Raw genomic sequence first — 20,920 nt, 5'->3', positions numbered from 1 at the left:
ATAGACCGATCGGCCCCTGTATCGAGCAGGCCCAAGAAAGATCTGCCTTGCACCTTAATGGTTAGCATAGGTCGAGACTCCAGGGACATATGGAGTCCCTCAAAAATCGCTCCACTGGATCCGAACCCTTTTTCCCCTCTCTGTCTGATTCTGCTTGGAAAGACTGCATGTAAGCTGGGTAAGAGCAGGAGCTGCGCCAGCTTATCACCTTCTGCAATAACTAAGGTGCCCCGCTGAGATTGAACCATAACTTGGGCACGGCCTGTGAAATCTGAATCTACAAGTCCTGGTATAACTGTTAATCCTTTCAGGGCCGTGGATGCTCTTCCCAATATGAGCCCTACAGTACCAGCCGGTAAGGGCCCCTTGAAGGAGGTCCCTACTAACTGGACACCCATGGAGGGGGTTAGTACGAGTCTGGAGGTGGCACAGAGGTCCAGTCCTGCTGAGCCGGGGGACGCACGAATTTGATCGGATCCTGTGTTGTCGAATGGCATGCAAGGGGGTCCGTCGAAAGGGCGGACCCCCTCTTCCCGTTTTTTGGAATCTGCTCGGGGCGGCCAGAGAGGCGTCTACCCTGCGCATCGAAAACCGATTTACAGTCTTCTGCGCGGTGGGGGCCTTTGTGGCAACGGCCACACGGCCTGGTTGCTGCACCTGGTTCGCCAAACCGTTGAGTGGCAGGGGGCTGACGTCTATTGGGACAATCTCTCTTAAAGTGCCCTGATTGGCCACAGCCATAGCACCCGTTAGACTTTGCCCCTAAGGTTCTCGGGCTTTTTGTAGCCACCTGTAGGGAGCTGGCTAGCATGGCAGCTAGACCTGCATTAGTTAAAGGGCTGCCAGCATCTCTACAGAGCCTGACCCACTCTGTCAAATTTTTTGCTCTGTTTTGTGCCAGGATAACTTTGCACTCCTTGTTGCACTGCTCAAAAATCATTTGCTTAACCACAGTCTCTGCTACTCCTGGATCTGAGAAGATTCTCTCAGCTGCGGTTTGCATCCTGGCTACAAAATCCGCAAATGGTTCTGTGGGGCCTTGGTGTATATTGCTGAGTGAGGCCTGAGCCTCTCCCTCACCTGTTAGCTTTTTCCAGGCACCCACAAAACAGCGGAAGATCTGGGCATAGACCTCTTGTGGGAAACCCGTTTGGTTCTGGGCATGGGCGCCTCTCCCCAACAGCATGTCAGCATTCCACCCGCCACGTCTCCCCGCCGCATTCCTTGCGGCCTGCTCTTCAGCTAACTCCTCAAACCATGCTTTCCAATCTATGAATCGGCCTGACGGCAAGCAAGCACGGGCTAGCTGAAAAATATCTGCGGGTGTATGATTTAGAGCAGAGAGGTTCTCGATCATGTTCAAGGTATAAGGGGCATTGGGGCCATACTGATGGACGGCCTGCCTCAATTCCCTCAATAGTTTGTAATCATATGATTCGTGCCGATTGCCACCTTGGGGATTGATAATAACCGGGTACATTTCTGAGACTGGCTGCGGCTCAAGTGGCTGGTAGCCACCCAGCATGCCAAAAGGTCTAAATGTTGTGAAAGGGTTCCATCTCCAGAAATGTCTCCCACCACTACCTAATGGCAAAGGGTCCTGAGGGCCTGTATACTCGGGCGGGGGGTACGGCAAAGATTGCCCCTCCCCTGACCGACCCATCGGGGTTTCCGGGTCTGGCAGCAAAGGATAATTACATTTACTGGGCATGGCCACTAGAGGGAGCTCTCGGCAAGGTCCTTTGGTGGGACCGCCCAAGGCGTCAGTTGGGAGCTGGGGTGTCCCTGGGGGTGCAGCGGTAGACATTGGCGGGGCGGAAGGCCGCACGGGTGTGGCGGGAGGCTCCTCCCACTCAATTAGCGGGGATGCTTCCGCCTTCTCGTCAGTATCGCTATCTGACTCTGAGTCAGAGTCACTGGACTCCGGCGGTTTGCCCTTACAGGAGCCGTCCGCTGACGAAACTGACTGGGTTTCTTGGAGCGCGCACCGTGCTTCTTGCAAGACAGAGGACGGGCTTAGGCCGGTAGCCGATTCTAGTTCAAGGACCGCACGGACGGTCTCCCATATGGGTACTAGAATCGGGTCCATACACACGCCCGTCTGGCGCGCTCGGTCTATGTCGCGACCGAGCTTCATCCAAGAGGGTAGGCTAAGGCTGCCGGTGCAGGCAAACCAAGGGGCAAAAGTATCAACATCATCAAGAAAACGCTGAAGGGAGCTTTTCCTGACCGAGATACCCCGTTGTTTCAAAAGGTTCTTTAAGGGAGCTAAGAGAGGTGAACTTCCGGACTGCCCCATGATTGCAGTCGGCACTATACTTCAGTCACTCGGAGAGCTCTTCCGAGTCCCCCGGGGTCACCTGAAAACCCACGGGCCCTAACTATCATGTAATAAGACGCACTCACCTTCTCGCGTTGATCAGGCGCGGGAAGTCCGCCGTAAGCTCGACGCGCAGCGCTGCTCTCCTCACAGAGGGACCGTCGAGAGCGAGGCAGGAGGAGGAGCTTCCCCGTACGGGCCACCACTTGTCCGGCGCTGCCCCGCTCGGTCCCCGGTTCCCGGCCGGCGAGGGGAAACAGGGAAGGAGAGAGAGAGATGCAGACTGCGCGAACTAACCTGGTCATGAATCACGACTCGAACCACACGGCAGTTGTGAAAGCAAGCCCTTTACTACAGCTAGATGAACATTCTGTGTTACTGGTTCCCACACGGGGCACGGCGCCTCGTGGGAGAGCAGCCTCGATGTGGCCGTCAGGCACGGCTCCTTGTGGGCTGTCTCACCCTACCCCGTCCGGGTAAGACCTTTTATACACAATTAACAACCAATAAGCTTCTAGGCTAGTATCGCGTATACAGGATTTCGATTGGTAGGAGCGGGTGGCGGATACATGCGTCACTATGCGGAAACAGGATGCAGGCGCCATCTTGGCTCACTCGATGGGCGGGGGTAACTCTAGAGCAGGCTGCAGCGCATACGCTAGGCCCGATTCGGGAGGCGGCTTTCCACATCTCCCCTTAGTATTAATGTGGGAAAGTATAAACTTTTAAGTCAGACAAACCAAAATTTGGTCCCTTATCTATCTACCAGTTATTAGCTAAATGGCTTAGGAAAGTCATTTTGTCTAAGTCTTGGTTCCCCATTTTCAATTTGGGGGTAATAATATCTACCTGGCAGTATTGTTGTAAGAATTAAATATATGAGATGCTTAGTATTGGAAATTCCTTTTATCATCACTGTCTATCATCATTGTCATCATCATCATCAATAACCTAGATCATGAGTCGGCAAACTTTGGCCTGTAGACCAAATCTGACCAAGCTTCTGGTTCTGATAAAGCTTTATTGTGGTACTTCCACACCCATTTGTTTATGGCCAATTTCCCACTACAAGGGCACAGTTGAGTAGTTGCAACACAGACTATATGATGTGCAAACCTAAAATATTTATTATCTGGCCCTTTACAGAGGAAGTTTGCCAACTCCCAACAGATCCATCATAAGCAGTGGATCTACACCCATGTCTCACTTCTTTCTAATCCCAGTCATCACCTACCTAGGATAGGTTCCTGAGTACCACCCTAAACCAGGGTTGTCAAATAGGTTTCACTGATGGCCACTATCATTTGGTAGTGACTTCTCAGAGCACTGTATTGAAAAAGATTCTGATGCTATGTCCAGACTTGGGCAAAATTTATGCCATAATCATAATTGTAATCATAGTTATTTATTTTGTGTCAGAACTTTGACAAACACTTTACATGGATTATTTTATGTAATCCACATGCCAACCCTACAGAATAGGTGCCATAATTCTCTTCATTATACAAACGAAGAAATTGAGTCTTTGAAAGGTTAAGAGATCTAGAATCACACTGCTAAAAAGTGGCAGAGCCAAGATTTAAACCCAAGTGACTCAACTCTGGCCTTTGACAACTGCCTTGTGCCTGTTAGAATGGATTTTTTTTCCACTAACATCTGAACACTCTTTCTGTATTCAAGGAATCCACCACTCGGTGAGAGAGGAAAGACTCGCCCAACTTTAGAAACTGAAAATTTGGGGTAGGCACTCTCCTTAACCAGGGCAGAGCCCCACAACCTGGGTTCAGTCGATCATATCCTCCTATCTCAGACTTCAAAGCTGGAGGGAGTGGCACAGTGGTTGCGGTGCCAAAGGAAGTGAGCAGGTGTCCAACAGCTGCAGTATCACTTCCTTATCAGACAGTCCCTGTAATGTGACCTTGGCTAAAGTTCCAGCTATGCGGTTTCCTTTGGTTACCACCCACTGTCCAAAACTCACTGACCCAGTGTTGGCATTAATTGTGTGAGCCACTAGTTATCTTCCCAATGACTTCCTTTCCTCCTTAAGTTAGCCAGAGTTGTTTTCTCTTGTTTGCAACTAAGAACACTGGCTGGTCACTGGCTAACTGGAATAGAAAGGGGATTTAGGGTAAGAATATGGATGGTTCACAGAATCAAAGGAACAGCTAAGAGCCAGGCCTGGAAGATCCAAAAGTACAGGGCTGCTCCTGGGATCCAGCGAGCAGATGATGACAGATGCCCTGACAGGGTAGTGCTGCAAGGATTAATAAGCTATGCCTGGACTTTCCATCTTTGCTTAAAGATTCAAATTCACCAAAGATGGTCCAATGGCCTTGCTTGAGTCACTTGCCAACCCCTTAATTAAGAGTTTCAGGGCACTTTGATGGAAAATCCTGCCAAGGCAGCAAAAGTGCTGACCAGCTAATGCCCCCCAAAGAAAGCAGGCATTATTACAGAAGTGAGAGTGAATGCAGAGTGGCAGATAAATAAATTAAAATTTTAAAATCCAGCAAAAGTCCACCACCCTGACTCAGTTAGCCATGTCTGCTATGGGCTCAGGAAAGGAGAGTGGGTTCGCTTCCACTCTAAACACTGCCTCCCTCCCCATCCCTCTTCATCCATCCTTCCCCCCAACCCTCTCCTCTCTGCAAAACCTTGACTTCCGTCAAATCCAGTCACATTCCACATTACCCTTGAAGTCTTCCCATGGCATTCCCAGGCCTAGTCCACCCCTGCCCTTCCCTCTGAACTTGGAAACTTATTATTTGTAAAATAATAGAGAATATCTCCTGCAGGATTATCTTCTTGTGTGAGCAGTCATATTCCCCATAACACATAGAAGTGTTTCCTCTATCAGTCATTCATGAACCATCCCCCGCCTTTCAGCCATAGTTGAGTATCATAGTTTACTTACTTTTTCTTTAAATTTACCCTTTTTTAGTTATCTATTTTAGCTGCCTGCTAAACAACGATACCTATGAAATTATCGGTTTCATATGATACAAATTTTTCTAACACAGTTAACACTCTGTTAAGAAAAAACATTACATCTTGTGCTATGTTAAAAGAAAATAATTATACAAGCCGTATATTTGCAAACATTGACCACCTAGGACCGCCTGCTGAGCACACAAACTTGTCAAGTGAAAAACAGGTGAATAAGTGAATGAATCAATCAATCAATCAACCCTGAGCTGACTCTCAGAAGATCCCAGTTGGGAGACAGTGATTCTCAGATCGACTTCTGAAATTCCTTTGTGAGTCTATTAATTATTGCTCATTAAAAAAAATCAATACATCAATCAATCCCATGCCAAAATCTTGATCAAGCTAAAAGAAGAGAATGGAACTGACTTCTGAAATTCCTGACTTGGTCACACAGACAAGATATGCATTTTAAAAGAAAAAGACATTTGTAATCCCCAGGCAGCAGTTTAGGGCCACCTTCTTTGGCAGCATCTATAACTGCACAGACTTGCTTCCCCTCATGGTCCATTAGCTCCCAGGAAATGAGTGAAGGGTCTGGCAACTGTCCTTCACTTGATCTTTGCTTCTCTCAGAGGAAGGGAAATGCTCTTAGGCTGAGCTCTAATGGAATTGAAATCCATCTCTGCTTTGTTCAAATCCAACCACTGCCTGAGCTCTGGACTGAGTGCTCATAAGGGGCGGGGCGGGGAGGCAGGGCAGGGCAACAAAGAACAAAGAGGACAGTTGGATTTATTTTCCCTGCACAGCACATTGCATGTCTTATATGCCCCAAGTCTCAGCATTGAATTTAAAGAGCCTTTTTTTTTCCTTTTGCTCACAATATGTATTCATTAATTGGGGCCATACCTAAAATCTATATGCTGTGATACGGTGGAAAGCTCATGAATATTGGAACCAGAAAAAATCCAAATTGTAAGCTTCATTTTGTCATTTACTCCCTGTGGGTTCTCCGGTAAACAGTGAACCTTTGTGAGCTTCAATTATAGTTCCATAAAATGAGCACAGCAGGATATGAACATTCAGCCTGTTTCAAGATGAAAACCCAACTTCTTGGGGTTTTCCTCCTTCATTTTTGTTTCACTAATAATGGCACAGCCCATGCAAGAGAAAGGGCTGCCTGCTCTTTCTCCGTCTCCTCCCCAGCCCTCCAGGAAGAAATGTGTATTTTCCTTTAGGGAAGATGAGAAAAGGCCTTTGGATTTTTTTAGATTGAGGGCTTTTGGGGGAGAGGAGGATTTGTGTTTCTTTAAGTTTTTGGTAAATGTTTCCATCCATTTATTTTCTGTATTCCTTAAAAAAAAATGACAAGTTTAATACTAGTGCTTTAAAATATTATATACCAAAGCCCAGCTCCCACTCATGCTGCAAGTTGCTCTGTGTTCTCTTTACTTCGGTTTGCCAGATGTTCTTCGATAATTTCTGCAAACATATTCCTATTCAACATATTATATGCCAGAGGTAAAAGCTGGCCAGCAACTTTATGAGAATAGTGTGAACTGTGGTAAAAGAGGCCCCACTCCCAACTCAAGCCCCAGGGCATAATCACATTCTTCATTTGCAAACACAGTTGTGAGTGTAATTCTGTAGTGGGAGAGAGAGAGAGAGAGAGAGAGTCTGTTTCCCTGTTGAGGGGATGGTGAGCACTTGGAAGGAGGTAAGGGAGGGAACATGCTGGACCTGTGGCTTGATCTGATAAGGAAACTTTTCCAAAAAGCCTCTCCTGCATCCCCACCACCATGCCACCCTGTGAAGGTGCAAAGGGTGTAGTCTGAGATCCGAGGAGCCATGTAGAACAGAAATCTTTGCTAACTTCCCCACTTCTACTCAACCAGTAATGTCTCACTGTATTCATGAGCCCTCCCATCAAAGCCAGCCTCTAAACAGGAGTACGCTTTACTCCATCTGTGTGATGGATGACCATGTCCACAAGGCTTTGCTCTGTCAGTGTCCTACCCTGTGCAGGTGATGCCCCATAAAACCCTAAGGCAACCCCTGGAAACCAGTGGGGTGGTGGGCAGACCTCCCAGTCAACTGGCTTTGGAAGGGAACTTTCCTCAGCTGTGAGAATGGTTAGTAAATGTTACTGTTACATGAGCACAATGACAAATACCTCACAGGGTCTTTTTCAAGACTTAAATATGATAACGGACAAAGAGCACAGGGTCTGTTTGACTCTCTATATCGTCTTCCCTTTATCTGCATGCTAATCCTACCTTGAGTTTTACTGTGGCCAAGGAAAATATTTCATTCAAAAGAGCCCCCCCCCCTCTGATATTAAGTGATACCATCTATAAATAAAACAGTATTTTCTTCTGTTTTAGTTGGAGAAAAGCCAACCTTAGTAACCTCAGGAGTGAAATACCACCATAATTTGTTTATCAAGTTGAACCTAAAGTATTTCCCATGCAATTTTTTTTTGTTTTTGGTCCTTTATATTAGGATAAATTAGTAACATCTGAAATCATGATTGGTGTTAACACTGATTTTTCCTTAAGGATTAAAAATGGAACCATGTTTAAATATTCACTGACATCTTCCTAACCTAACCTTGATTTTCTTCATTGTGAAGGGGAAGGGGGAGTAAAGAAGTTTGGGAGATGGCTCAAATTCTGTTTTGTCAGCTCTTCTCTAAGGCAGTAAGCATGCAATGCCTTCTCTGAATAAATGGTACACTAAGAGTATAAGGAATGGGAGGTGAAGGGGGAACTCTCTCTTAATATTTCAAAACAGTATCTGATTGTTTTTACTATTGTAGTATTTGCCAATATGAGACTTTTATAATGGCTAAAGACCCTGGAAAGAGTCAGTGAATACTGGACTTCTAAAAGGAAGGCCTCTCTTTCATACCAGGCAAACTTGGAGGTTTTCTCATAAAAAGACTCCATCCTAGGAAGAGGAGGAGGTAGCAAACAGGGCTTAATTTGAGAGATATTGAAGGGATGCTGAGTCTAGAAATGCTTCACTGCTGTTCTGTCTTTGGAATCAAAAGTTCCTTGGTTAGACTTCCATTCTTCTGTCTCTATTATATTTTGTTCTTCAAGAGACCCCAGGTGCTTATAATTCCTCCAACATTTGGCAGGAATTAATTCCTTCTTGAGTAGTGGAAAAAACATTGTTTGAGGTCAGGAGATCCAGCCCTGGCTCTGTCACTGACCACCTATGTAATGTACTTTACGTCATTCCTACTTTGTATCTCAGATTCCCCATCTGTAAAAGGAAGGGTCTGAACTACAGCTTCTGAGAACTATGAAACTACATCAAGTCCTAGAACACAGTGGTTTTTAAGACAACTGAGAGAGCAATACCTATTGAGAGAAGAAAATAGGCTAGATTGCAAAAAGAATGGGGGTGGGATAAGTATGAGAGCAAGAGAAGACAGGATTCAGGAAGGGTTTGGTTAAAAGGGAGGCCAGAAAGGCTCTACATTCAAGCTTTGCATATGTCCTACATGCTTCACCTCCCCTCACTCCCTGCCCTTGTCCCCAACTGCAAAGACAGGAGTGCAACCAAGAGACCCAAGAGGATGGGTTGAGGGTGCCACCTATTCTAGCACCCCTCCCCCTGCCTTGTCACCCCATCCTAGCCACTCTCCATCCTCTGTGGCCACTGTATCATCTTTATAGGCTCAAGTACTAAAAACCAGGAAGTTATTAAAGCCCAGGTCTGGCAATTCCACTGAACTTGACAGCTCATTAAGAAGATTCATTCTGTATACATTCAGATGGACTCTGGCACCTTCCCCGGGCATGAAGGATAGGAGCTAGTCATACAGGAAAGAAGAAAGCCTGACTTTGTCATCTCAGGCTCCCTTTGCCTCCAAGAATGTCAGGAAATCCTGTTGGGTTTCTTTGGTATACCATTTCCAGAGCAAGAACTGGAATTGTAAATTCTGGTATTCTCATCTTGGGGCATATAGCAGATTGAGTTGTGTAGCCTGGAAAAACATGTTCTTAATTTTAATCTGCATTCCCATGAGTGTGAACTCATTGTAAACAGTATCTTTTGAAGATGTTATTTTTACTTAAGGTGTGGCCAACTGAATCAGAATGGTCTTAATCCTATTGCTTCAGACCTTATAAGGAGAAAGTCACAGAGAGGAGCTGGAAGCCAAAAGTCAACTGAACCCAGAAGAGAAAGGAAAGGACATCACCATGTGACAGAAGAACCAAGGAACCTAAGGATTGCTAGTCAGTCCAAAAGCTACTATCCCTGGGGTGTAATAAGCTTTCTAGACTCTGAAACTGTGAGCCAATAAATTCCTGTTGTTAAGTCAACCCATTGTGTGGTATTTGTCATAGCAGCCAAGAAACCAAGACAGTAAACCTCTTCTGCAAGAGATAGTCTTGAGGAATTTTGTGTATTTGCACATGGTTTGCTTACTTTTTGTACATAATTGACATTAATTTGTCGACAATGGTTTGGCCCTTCTCAAAGGGACATTTAATTATTATTATTCTTTTGAGAGTTGTTTATCTCAATTTTGTTTCTTATAGTCCATTCATTATAAAAGACCATAAGCTCCTTTCCATCGCATGTAAAGAATAGTCAGGAAGACAGAGAAAGTCAATAGATCTTAAAGTTCTATTCCAAAGGTGTTCTGCTTTGTACATAGGAGAGAGCACTCACTAATTTTTTAATAAATGAATGAATGAATGAATGAATGAATGAATGAACCTATACTCAAAATGGAAGCTAGAAGTCAATATCAATCAGTTGTTGCCACATGACAAGCAACCATGAAAATCTCAATATCATACAACAGCAAGCATTTATTTCTCTGTGTCATGTCTCAATGCCTCACATGTCTCACTCTGGGGCTCAGGCTGGAGAAGCAGCAGTGCTCTGGGACATATGCTTCCCCTGGCTGCAGTCAGAAGCCCCCCATGGGATGAGCAGAAACAGCAATGCCTCTTTAAGGCCTGGGCACAGAACTAGCACCTTGTCACTTCCACCCACGTTCCCTTGGCCAAAGCCAATCGTACAGCCAAGCCCAACAGCTCCAATACAGGAAAGTTGTCTCCTCCCACAGAGGGTAAAGGGCCATAAATATTTCCTGAAAAATAATCTAATTACCAGAGAACCCACATATCCATCATGAACAATTGTATTTGCCCTTGTTTATGTTGGGACAAGCCAGTCCAGAATCCTCTCCAGAAACCCAGTTTCTCCTCCAGCCTCCTTAAGTTGCTCCTGGGGCACTTCATCAGAAACTGGGGCCCTAAAGACCACAGTTTTTAAAACAAAAGCAAATGCTTATATTTGCCCTGGATATAATACAAAAGTAGCAGATTCAGGATAAGGAAGGTAATTCTAGACTGGGAGAACAGGATAAACAAAATACGGCTGGGTTTTTTTTCCCCAACATTTTATTCTTAGCACCAAGTACCATCCTTACCTCATTGTAGTTGCTCATTAACTAATTTTTCAAAACATGAATAAAAGTTACAGTAAAGACACAGACCCAGCTTTCATCTGGTTGAACATAATAGTATGTAGAATCTGTAGTTGGTCCAGTTTAAATTTGGCACCAACACCCTTGCTACTTCACACTAAAAGTTGTCAATGGAGTAAGTATAACTAGGACACTCGATACCCAAGAAAGACTAAATCTTGCCTAGGAACCCTGACCTGAAAGGCAAGAACCTCACACCCAGTTTGTTGGGAAAGAGCAGCGGTGGTTTACAGTGTCCTATAAATTCCTAAAGAGATGTTGAGGCACAAGTTAAAGGCACAAAAATATCCTTTACCCATTTCATCTTTGTGGAGAAACTGACCCAGATCCAAAACCATAGTCCACTCTTTCATCCATTCCAGGACTTGCCTTTTATTTCAGGGTCCCTGGACTGGCTGACCCACTTCCCAAACTGTTTAGCAGCTGTTCAGGAAAGTGTTCATGTGAAAAGACCAAAGTGCCATAAACTTCATGATCAGCCCATTTATCCTAGGTACAACAACTAGCAGAAATCAGCCTGGCTGTATTTATTACTACCGGAATGATTTCCAGGTAAGAGAAGCCACTGATGTAAAATTTCCCTCCCAGCTGTACGAATGGAGTTTTTAAAATCTGGACTATTTCCCTGCATCCAAATGGGGCCACTTATAGTTTATCATCCGCTGATAGGAAAAGTTATCTGCACCACTGTGGAGCCACATTAGTTATGCTCTGAGCAGGACAACACTGTAAATTATTTGCAATATGCTGGAATTCAATGCAGACGGAGTTTATAAATATGATATTAAACACTTAAGAGGGAGTTACAGACCCTTTATAAAGCCATTAATTTTTAAAGTGGTTTAGGAATCCAAATTAGCATCCGGGTGTGGGTGCCAGATTCCAAAAACAGATGGCAGTGGCTTTTCCAAAAGCAACAACAAGATCTCAAGATAAAATGGGAAGATCAGGACTCAGATGCCTTTTGGAAATCTAGTTCAAAGCCCTGAATATAATGAATACGATGCAAAGTCCATCTGCGGCCACCTTCTCCTGGAGGCTTCCCCAACCACCCAAGGTCCCCTCTGAAACTCTTACAATGCTTGCTGCATGATGTACTCACTTTAAAACTAATTACATATGGCTTTGTAAGATATACTTTCTCTTTTTTAGATCTTATTTTCTCTGATAACTAAAACACATCTGCTGATTATAAAACCTTCTAGAAATATATTACTCAGAAAGAAATAGTCCCCCATAATTCGATCTCGCAAAGGTAACCACTGTTAACCATTTGGGGCAGAGTCCTTCTGGTATTGTTTCTGGCACGTGTACTACCATATATGTATCTTTAAACAGAAATTATGCCATTCATACCATTTTACAACTTTCTGTTTTCATGTTTCCCCATGTACATTGTAAGTTCCATGAAGGCCAGGATTTTAGCTCAATAAGTGATTTATTCCACACATAATGTTTGCTACGTTCTAGGTGCTGCCAGATCTAAAAATGAATAAAGTTAAAAGCCTCGGATTGAAGGAGCTTACCTGTCTCAAAAGAAAGAAAAAGGCATGGAAACCAATCATTATAAATAAAAAAATGTTATATGTACTATAATGCAGGTCATATAGAGTACCCTAGAGAAGCCTTTCAATTTGCCTCTAGGGAGAGAGGATACACATCTGTCTGACTAAATCAACCACCTTCAGAGGGACTAATATGGGTTATTAAGAAATAGGACTCAGCTCTGGATTCATCACGTGCCCATACCTTGAAAATATTGGTTCTAAATTATTTCCTACAGACAATTGATGTGCAGTGTATTAAAAACTCTTGCTCTCTCCTTCTTAGACGTCCACACTGATATAGCAATGCTATTTGTTGCTACATGCCTGAATCTAACTTTGGGGATCCCTGCACTCTAGCTGTAGGATTCCAGGATTCTGAAAATGCATCTGTTTCAACAACATGTTAATTGTCAAAATGACTACCTGCACTTCCCCACCACCATCACCACCATCCAACACTTCCTTGATATGTGTCTTAGTTTACCAGACTGCCATGATAAATACTACACATTGGGTTGGCTTAAACAACAGGTATTTATTGGTTCATGGTTTTGAGGCTACAGAAGTCCAAAATCAGGCCTCAGCAAGGTGAGGTTTTCTCCCAAAAGCCTGTAGCATTATGTGGTGCTTGCTGCCAACTGTTCTGGAGATTCTTTGGCTTACCTCTGCTTCTGGGCACACGGCAATGTCCTCTCCTTTATCTGCTCTTCCAGTTTCTACTGACTTCCTGGTTCTCCTTGAGACCTTCTCTTTATAAGCAACTCTGATTAAGGCCCACTCTACTTCAACTGGGCCAAACCTTAACTAAAACTAGCATCCTCCGTGACTGTGGGAAGATAACAGAATAGGAAGCTCCAAGAATCAGTTCTTCCACCAAAACTACTATTGGACTGGCAGGAAATGTCTGAATCAACTCTTGAAACTCTGGGGTCTAATGAAACAGTGTGCAGCATTCAAAGAAGAGCTGGAGGAAGCAGCTGGAAAATTTTAGTAAAGATTGGTGACGTTCACCCTCCATGCAGCAGCTGCTATCCCCCAACCACATGGCAGGCAGCAGTGGGGACTGCAGCCCGGCTCCTGGAGCAACTTGCTGGTGCCAGGGTGGGCTAAGAGCCTAGTTCTCCAAAATCTGGGGAGGCTGAGGGGGATGGAGTGGCTGTGGCTGATCATTGCTTTTGATCAGCTACTTCAGATCACTGGGGGGCTAGGACTAAGGGTGGCTAGTGCTCCAACCCTTCTCAAGCAAAGGCAGCAGAAGAGTCTTAAAGAAGCAGTACCTTTTCCCCTCTTCTTTCTCTTTCCATTACTCATTTGGGAACAAAATATAGTTAAGAACAGTCACAAATTCATGGCTTCAGCTTTCAACAACAAGAACAAACAAACAAAAACCTAGGAATCCTAAAGGAGTGGGAGAACTAGATTTCCAGAGTTACAACAACAATACTCAGAATGTCCAGTTCTCAACAAAAAATTACAAAGCACACAAAGAAGCAGTAAAGTATCACCCACTCACAGGAAAAAACTGAATTTGCCAGAAACCATCTCTGATGGTTCCATACATTAGAACTCTTAGTCAAAGACTTTAAATCAACTGTCTTAAGTTATATTCAATAAGGTAAATGACTCCCAAAGGAAATTGGGAAAACATTGTTGGGATGAAATAAAGAGATTAGAAATTATAAAAAGAAACCAAAAAGTTTTCTAGACAAGGCTGTTAAGGAGGAGGGAGCAACCTGTGTGGGGCTGGTCTGGCTTGCATTCCACAGCTGGGGAACACTGTCACATGTGGGATGTCTGCTTTTAGAAGACTATTGCCCAGAAGGAAGGATTTTTGGTTTTTGCAATCCAAAGATGTACTGAAATATAGAGGGCTGCTGTATTTGCCGAGCTAAGTCCTCCAGTTCTAGATTCACTGACAGTAAACACTTTGAAAAGGACTTTCCAGAGCTGTTTTGGATTGCATGAGACTAGTTCAGGAGATTTCTGCAAAGCCTTTGTACTGCCTGTGAAGAGAGAAGTTACCAGCAGGATTAAATAAATAAATAAATAATTTTTTAAAAACTGGAATTATGTGGCAGATGCAAAGAATACATTGAAACCAAAGAAAGTGAAAATTTTTGTCTGGAAGCAGGATAAAAAGCAACCAGGTCAGTAAACTGCAGAAAGAATTTAAACTGATGCCCGCCGTGCTACCTCAAGGGCCTCCCCAGTCCAGTCTCCTCATTACAGTAACCAGTCAGATGATGACTCAGATAGAGAGATGGGTTCTGGCTCTAACAGAACACCAGTCTTTTCCTTTTTAGAGCTCACCTACCGGAAAAGGCAGAAAATATGTTGTGGGATTATCTATAAAGGCCGTTTTGGAGAAGTCCTCATTGACACATCTATTCAAGCCCTCCTGGGGCAATAAGGAAACAACTGCTGAGAGGCTGGAGGAGATGGGACCAGAGCCTCTACCCATCTCCACTCAGCGTTGGTGACTGGGGTTTATGTAGAAGGGAAACAAAAAAAAATCAATTTGGGGAAGACAACAAAGCAACAAAGTGACCCTTCTATTTTTAACTTGAATACTCGCTATTCTTCCAAAAGACAATTTCTAGAATGGGCTATTTTACCCCCACTTCTACAAACTCTGAAGTCAGGGTCTAGCTTACTAAAAGAAAAAGAGAAGTATACATAATATTTAAGACACTGAGTATTTCCTAGGAAAGCTGAATGCTGCTGTAAAGTGCTCCTTACATCTTTTTAAAATCCCCTTCTCATGAATGAAATTAGAAGAATTTTAGGGGACAGAAATTGGATTTGCTGGATGATAAAACCATATGCAGTTTGAGTCTTTTCTACATTGAGAAGCAGTGGTTGGGGCATTTTTTAAGATGACTGGCTACACTTGTTTTCCCTCATGATAACAAATTAGTCATAACTCAATAATATAGACTTGCCCCTAGAGGTATTTGTTAATAATTTTGAAATATTAAGGTCTTGCCAAGGTTCTGACAATTCAAACTTATATTACTAAAATATTAAGTAGGACAGACTAAGCTTTCTGGTGCAAATACCTTGAAATAGAAAGCAATTATTAAATACACAGAAAGTTAACATGACTGTATATTTTGCATCTTGTATCACCTCCCTCCATAGTAATATTTGGTAAAGATTTTAATTTATGTGAAACTTCTAAAGCAGAATAAAAGCTCCTCTTGAGGAAATGGCAAGGCTTTAGGATAAGCAATCCTATATAAATAGTATCAAAGCATTACCACATGGTAGAGAACACACACTATTAAAAATGTCTGGAAAATGAAGTGTGCAAGTCTTCAAGATGGCACAAAACAAAGGTTAATGTTTCTTGGGGCACATATCCTAGAGGGTTTGCCTAGTGTGTATATAATTGACTCGTGTCAATTACAAAATCCTATATTATTGTGCTTTTGGTTTATAATTGCTTCCCTCCCCCCATATGACTTAACAGGGAAATGCGTAAAATAACATTTAAAATGTGTGCTAATGGACATACAGTGTAATCTAAGACAATAATCATATAAAGGGGGAGGGATGGAGTTATACAGAAGTAGAGTTTGTATACTACTGAAACTAGTTTGGTACCAGTCTAATTAGGTTGTTATTAGTTTAAGATGTTAATTGGAATTAAAGGTAACTACTAAGAAAATAAGTAAAATCATAGAGAAAAAGGATAAAAGAAGGGAATCAAAATTTTACAAAAAAGCAACTGAATGCAAAAAAAGGCATTAATGGAGTAATTGAGGAACAGAAATATGCAGGACATACAGAAAACAAATAGCTAAATGGTAGAAGTATATCCTTCCATCTCAATTATTACCTTAAATGTCAGTGGATTAAATTTTCCTATTAAAAGGCAAAGATCAACTGATTGCATGAAAAAGTGTGATCCATCTATATGCTGTCTACAAGAGACTCACTTCAGGTTCAAAGACACAAAAAGTTGAAAGTAAAAGGGTGAAAAAATATATTCCATGCACACAGTAATCAAAAGAGAACCAAAGTGGCTATACATTATAAACCATACATCTGATAAGCTTTTAATGTCTGGAATATATAAAGAACTCCTAAAGCCCAACAACAAAAAGACAAACAACCCAATTTTTAAAATGGGCCAAGGACTTAATAAACATTTGTCCAAAAAAGATATTCAGATGGCCAGCACACATATGAAAAAATGCTCGACATCATTAGCCATTAGAGAAATGCAAATTAAAACTACAATGACATACCATTTCACACCCATTAGAATAACTTATTGAAAAAAGAAACCCTGAAAATAACAAGTGTTGCCGAGAATGCAGAGAAATAGGAAGCTTTGTACATTATTGATGGGAATGCAAAATGGTGCGGCCACTGGTGGAAACAGTTTGGCAGTGCCTCAGAAAGTTAAACATAAAATAATTGCCATATGGGCTGACAATTCCACTCTTAGGTACATACTTTAGAAGAATTGAAAGCAGAGCCTAAGACAGATATTTGTACACCAACGTTCATCGCAGCATTATTCACAATAGCCAACAGGTGGAAGCAACCCATGTCCATCAACAGATGAGTGGGTAAACAAAATGTGGTATAATGATGCAATAGAATAATCAGCTGTAAAAAGAGGTGAAATGCTGGTACATTCTACAACCTTAAAGATATCCTTTAGAGTGTAATAAGCCAGACACAAAGGGATATATAGTGTATGAGTTCATCTACATGAAATACTTAGAATAAGCAAAGTCATAGAGACAGAAAGCAGAAAAGTGGTCACCAAGGGTTGGGGGAGGAGGGAATTGGGGGTTATTGCTAAATGAGTTGAGCTTTGGTTTGGGATAATGAAAATCGTCTGAAAATAGTGGTGAAAGCTACACACCGTGTTGGAATGTACTTTAATGTCAAAGAATTGTCCATTTAAAATAGTTAAAATTATTTTTGTTATGTATATTTTACCATAATTAAAAATAAACAAATCATTTTTAAAACAATAGCATCTTCAGGGAATGCTATATTTTATGCATGATTGTTCTGTAAACCCACCACTTCTCTAAAAGAAAATTTTATTTTAATCTCCAAATGGTCCTATTTACAATGGATTCACACCCACAGGGACACAGATTAAGATTAAGAACACGTGTTTGTAGGGCTACGTGATTCAACCTACTACAATATGCAGACTTGGTCAAGTTATTTCACATCTCCAAGTCCTAATTATCCCGGCCAGGACAATTAAACACTCTTCCACTTGGTCTTCTCATAAGTAAGAGTTATGAAACACTAAAAGAAAAATGTATGTTTTCTTCAATTCTGGTGATAAAACAAGATAATAAGTACAAATGCTCCTAGATTCTACAGTGGCTGTTCAGTAACTGTTAGGTAATGAGTACATTAAACAAGCAGGACCCATGGAACATAATAGCAGCTATATTTTATTTTCCTTCCCAACATCCCTTTAGAATGCCCATGGATAAAAATTTCTGTAGATCCCATGACATTTCTGCTAACTCTAGGAAGTCCTATGGTCACAATAAGCAGCAAATTTGGTCTCATCGTGATAATTTTAACATACAGTCTTGTGAAATATTCCAAACTCCAAGCCAAATTTAACAATAAATATCTCTTTCCCCATGTGGGGTCTGCTGAAAACTAGCTACTTGCAGTGAGGGAGCTATGATCCTTCTTGTCACTGTCTTCTTCATACATTACACTTCCATCTTACCTCCCCTTCTTAATAATTACACGACAATGGTGCTGGGAGGTGGGGTCAGCTAGGAGATGACAGGTTAGGAATAGTCTTGCATGACTGGCACGCATGTAAAATGCTCCATGCTCTTGGAGACTGGCAGATGCTTAAAGCTGACTTTCTCATATGAGCCACTATTGTCGTGCCCCAGGGAACCCCAATATCACCTTGATCTAAGCCATAGTTCTAAAGCTTTGTGCTATTGACATTTGGGACCAGATAATTCTTTGTTATGGAGGACTGTCCTGTGCATTGTAGGATGTTTAGCAGCATCCCAGCCCTCTACTCACTAGATGCCAGTAGCAACTCCCCCAGTCATGAAAACCAGAACTGTCTCCAGACATTGTCAAATGTCTCCTGGTGAGCAAATATGACCCAGCTGAGAAACAATAAATAGGTTAATGCATTCTGTTTCAAAAGCTGCTTGTTCTTTATGACATCCCTGGGAATCCAGTACCACTTCCATCTTCCTTTCTATAAGGTCCTCATGCCCTCCTAAGGGCCCTTTTGGACTAGATCTAAGATGACCCTTACACTGGCTCTCTTGCATGCAAAGTATACAGCCCCACATGAGAAAATAAAACATTCCCAAGTGTTTTTCCTCAAAAACTTTGAGATTATATGCCAGTCACAAAATAACAGCAAGTTTCCAGGCTACAATACCAAAGCCCTCACCAACTTTTCAGCTGCATTCTGGATTTCCTGGGTATGATTCAGGCAGACACCAATTCACTATGCCCTCCAACTGCAGAGAACATACATCTAACTCCCCAAATGGTTCACTTGAAGTCCTTCACATTAAACTTGAAGAAGGAAGCAGGTACCCTACTACAGCTTTCCCCTTGAAGAACACTCTCTAAGGAAAGAATCCTTGCAAAAATATGTCCCTCTCTATACCCTCTGCTCTTCTCTGGCAATATCTAACTAGTTTCTGGTACATCTACTTTAAACTTTCTACTGGTTTATATTACAACCTATTTTGGTAAGTGAGGGCTATCTTATCTCGTTACTTCGATCAGAACTTCCAGTTTATCATCTTTTTATATTGCAATCCCTTCCTTTATCTTTCCTTCCTAACCATTCTCAGAGGCTACATAAAGATAGTGAAAAAATAGTCAAAGTTGTATCAATTATCTATTGCTTGGGCAACAAAACATCCCAAATCCAAGAGGCTTAAGACTGTAAGCATTTATTATTGCTCATGTATCTATGGGTCAGGTTAGTAGTCCTTCTAATCTCACCTGGGCACACTCAGGCATCCATGGTAACTATGGGCCAGGTAGGCAGCTCTGCAGATCTTGGCTGGGCTTTGTCACATGTTTGGCAGTCAACCAGCTATAGGGGCTGGGCGAGGACATCCTTGGCCAGGACAATTAAACACTCTTTCACTTATTCTCTTGTCTCCCATTACCCTGGCCTGGGCTTACTCACATGATGGGGGCAGAGTTCCAGGAAAACATACAAGCTCCCTTAAGACCTAGGCTTGGACTGGCATGCTGGCACTTCCACCATATTCTATTGGCTAAAGCAAAGTACAAGCCCAGCCCAAATTCAAGAGGTGGGAAAAGAGATGCCATCTTGTGATGCAAAGGTCTTCAATGTCACATTGCAAAAAGTGTGGACACAAGGAGAATTGTGGCCATTTTGTAATCAATCTACCATACTGCATGTGGTGGAAAAGCTTAGGTGTCCATCAAAATCTTCTCTCCCCAAATGCAAATAGACACTTGCACATCAATGCTCATAGCAACATTATTCACAATTGCCAACCAACCCAAGAGTCCATCAAATGATGAATGGGTAAATAAAATGTAGTATATATATATATACAATGGAACATTATTCAGTAGTAAGAAGGAATGAAATCCTGACCCACATGACAACATGGATGAACTCTCTGAGGATATTATGTTGAGTGAAATAAGTCAGACACAAAAAGACAATTATTGGATGATCCCACTAATATGAACTAAATATAATATGTAAACTCATAGACACAAAATCTAGAGTATAGGTTACCAGGAGATAGAATGAGGCTAGAGAATGGGGAGCAGTTGCTTAGTATGTGCAGAATTTTTAACTGGGTTGAACTTAATGTTTGGAAATGGATAGAGATGATGGTAGCATGTTATTGTGAATATAATTAACAGTGCTGTATTGTATGTAAATATGTTTGAAAAGGGGGGTTTAGAGTTATCTATGTCACCAGAAGGAAAGCTAGAGATTAAAACATGGAAATATAAAATACAATTAATCTTGTGGTAGATGATGACTGTGATTAACAATACAAATATTAAAAAGTCCTTTCGTGAACTAGAACAAATGTACAACGCTATTAAAAGGAGTTAGTAACAGAGCGGTATCTGTGGGAAAATGTACTTGTTGCAAACTATGGACTAGAGTTAACAATAATATCTTAATATTCTTTCATCAGTAGTAACAAATGCACCACACCAATACTAGGGGGTCAATAATGGGTATAAGGAGTATGGGATGTTTGGGGTTTTCTTTTGGGGGGGATAATGGAAATGTTCTAAAATTGATTGTGGTGATGAATGCACAACTGTGTGATGATACTGTGAGTCACTGATTATATACTTTGGATAGATTGTATGGTGTCTGAATATATCTCAATAAAATTGCATTTAAAAAATCTGCTCTCCCTTCTTCCTTAGTAACAGAACTGCAGCCAACCATGTAGATTACATTTCACAATCTCCTTTGCAACCCTGAATGACTAAGTTCTCACCATCAGCTAAGTTGTCACCAGTGGAAGATGTGTAGAAGTGATGTGTGCTACTTAAGATATCTATGAGTGTCTTCTAGTAGGTTCTATTCCACCATCTTACCAGCTGGAATCTGGA

This window comes from Choloepus didactylus, chromosome 6, assembly GCF_015220235.1.
Source record: "Choloepus didactylus isolate mChoDid1 chromosome 6, mChoDid1.pri, whole genome shotgun sequence".
In the NCBI taxonomy this organism is placed as follows: domain Eukaryota; kingdom Metazoa; phylum Chordata; class Mammalia; order Pilosa; family Megalonychidae; genus Choloepus; species Choloepus didactylus.
The sequence above is the reverse complement of the archived record's forward strand: the minus strand, read 5'-3'. Positions refer to the sequence as shown.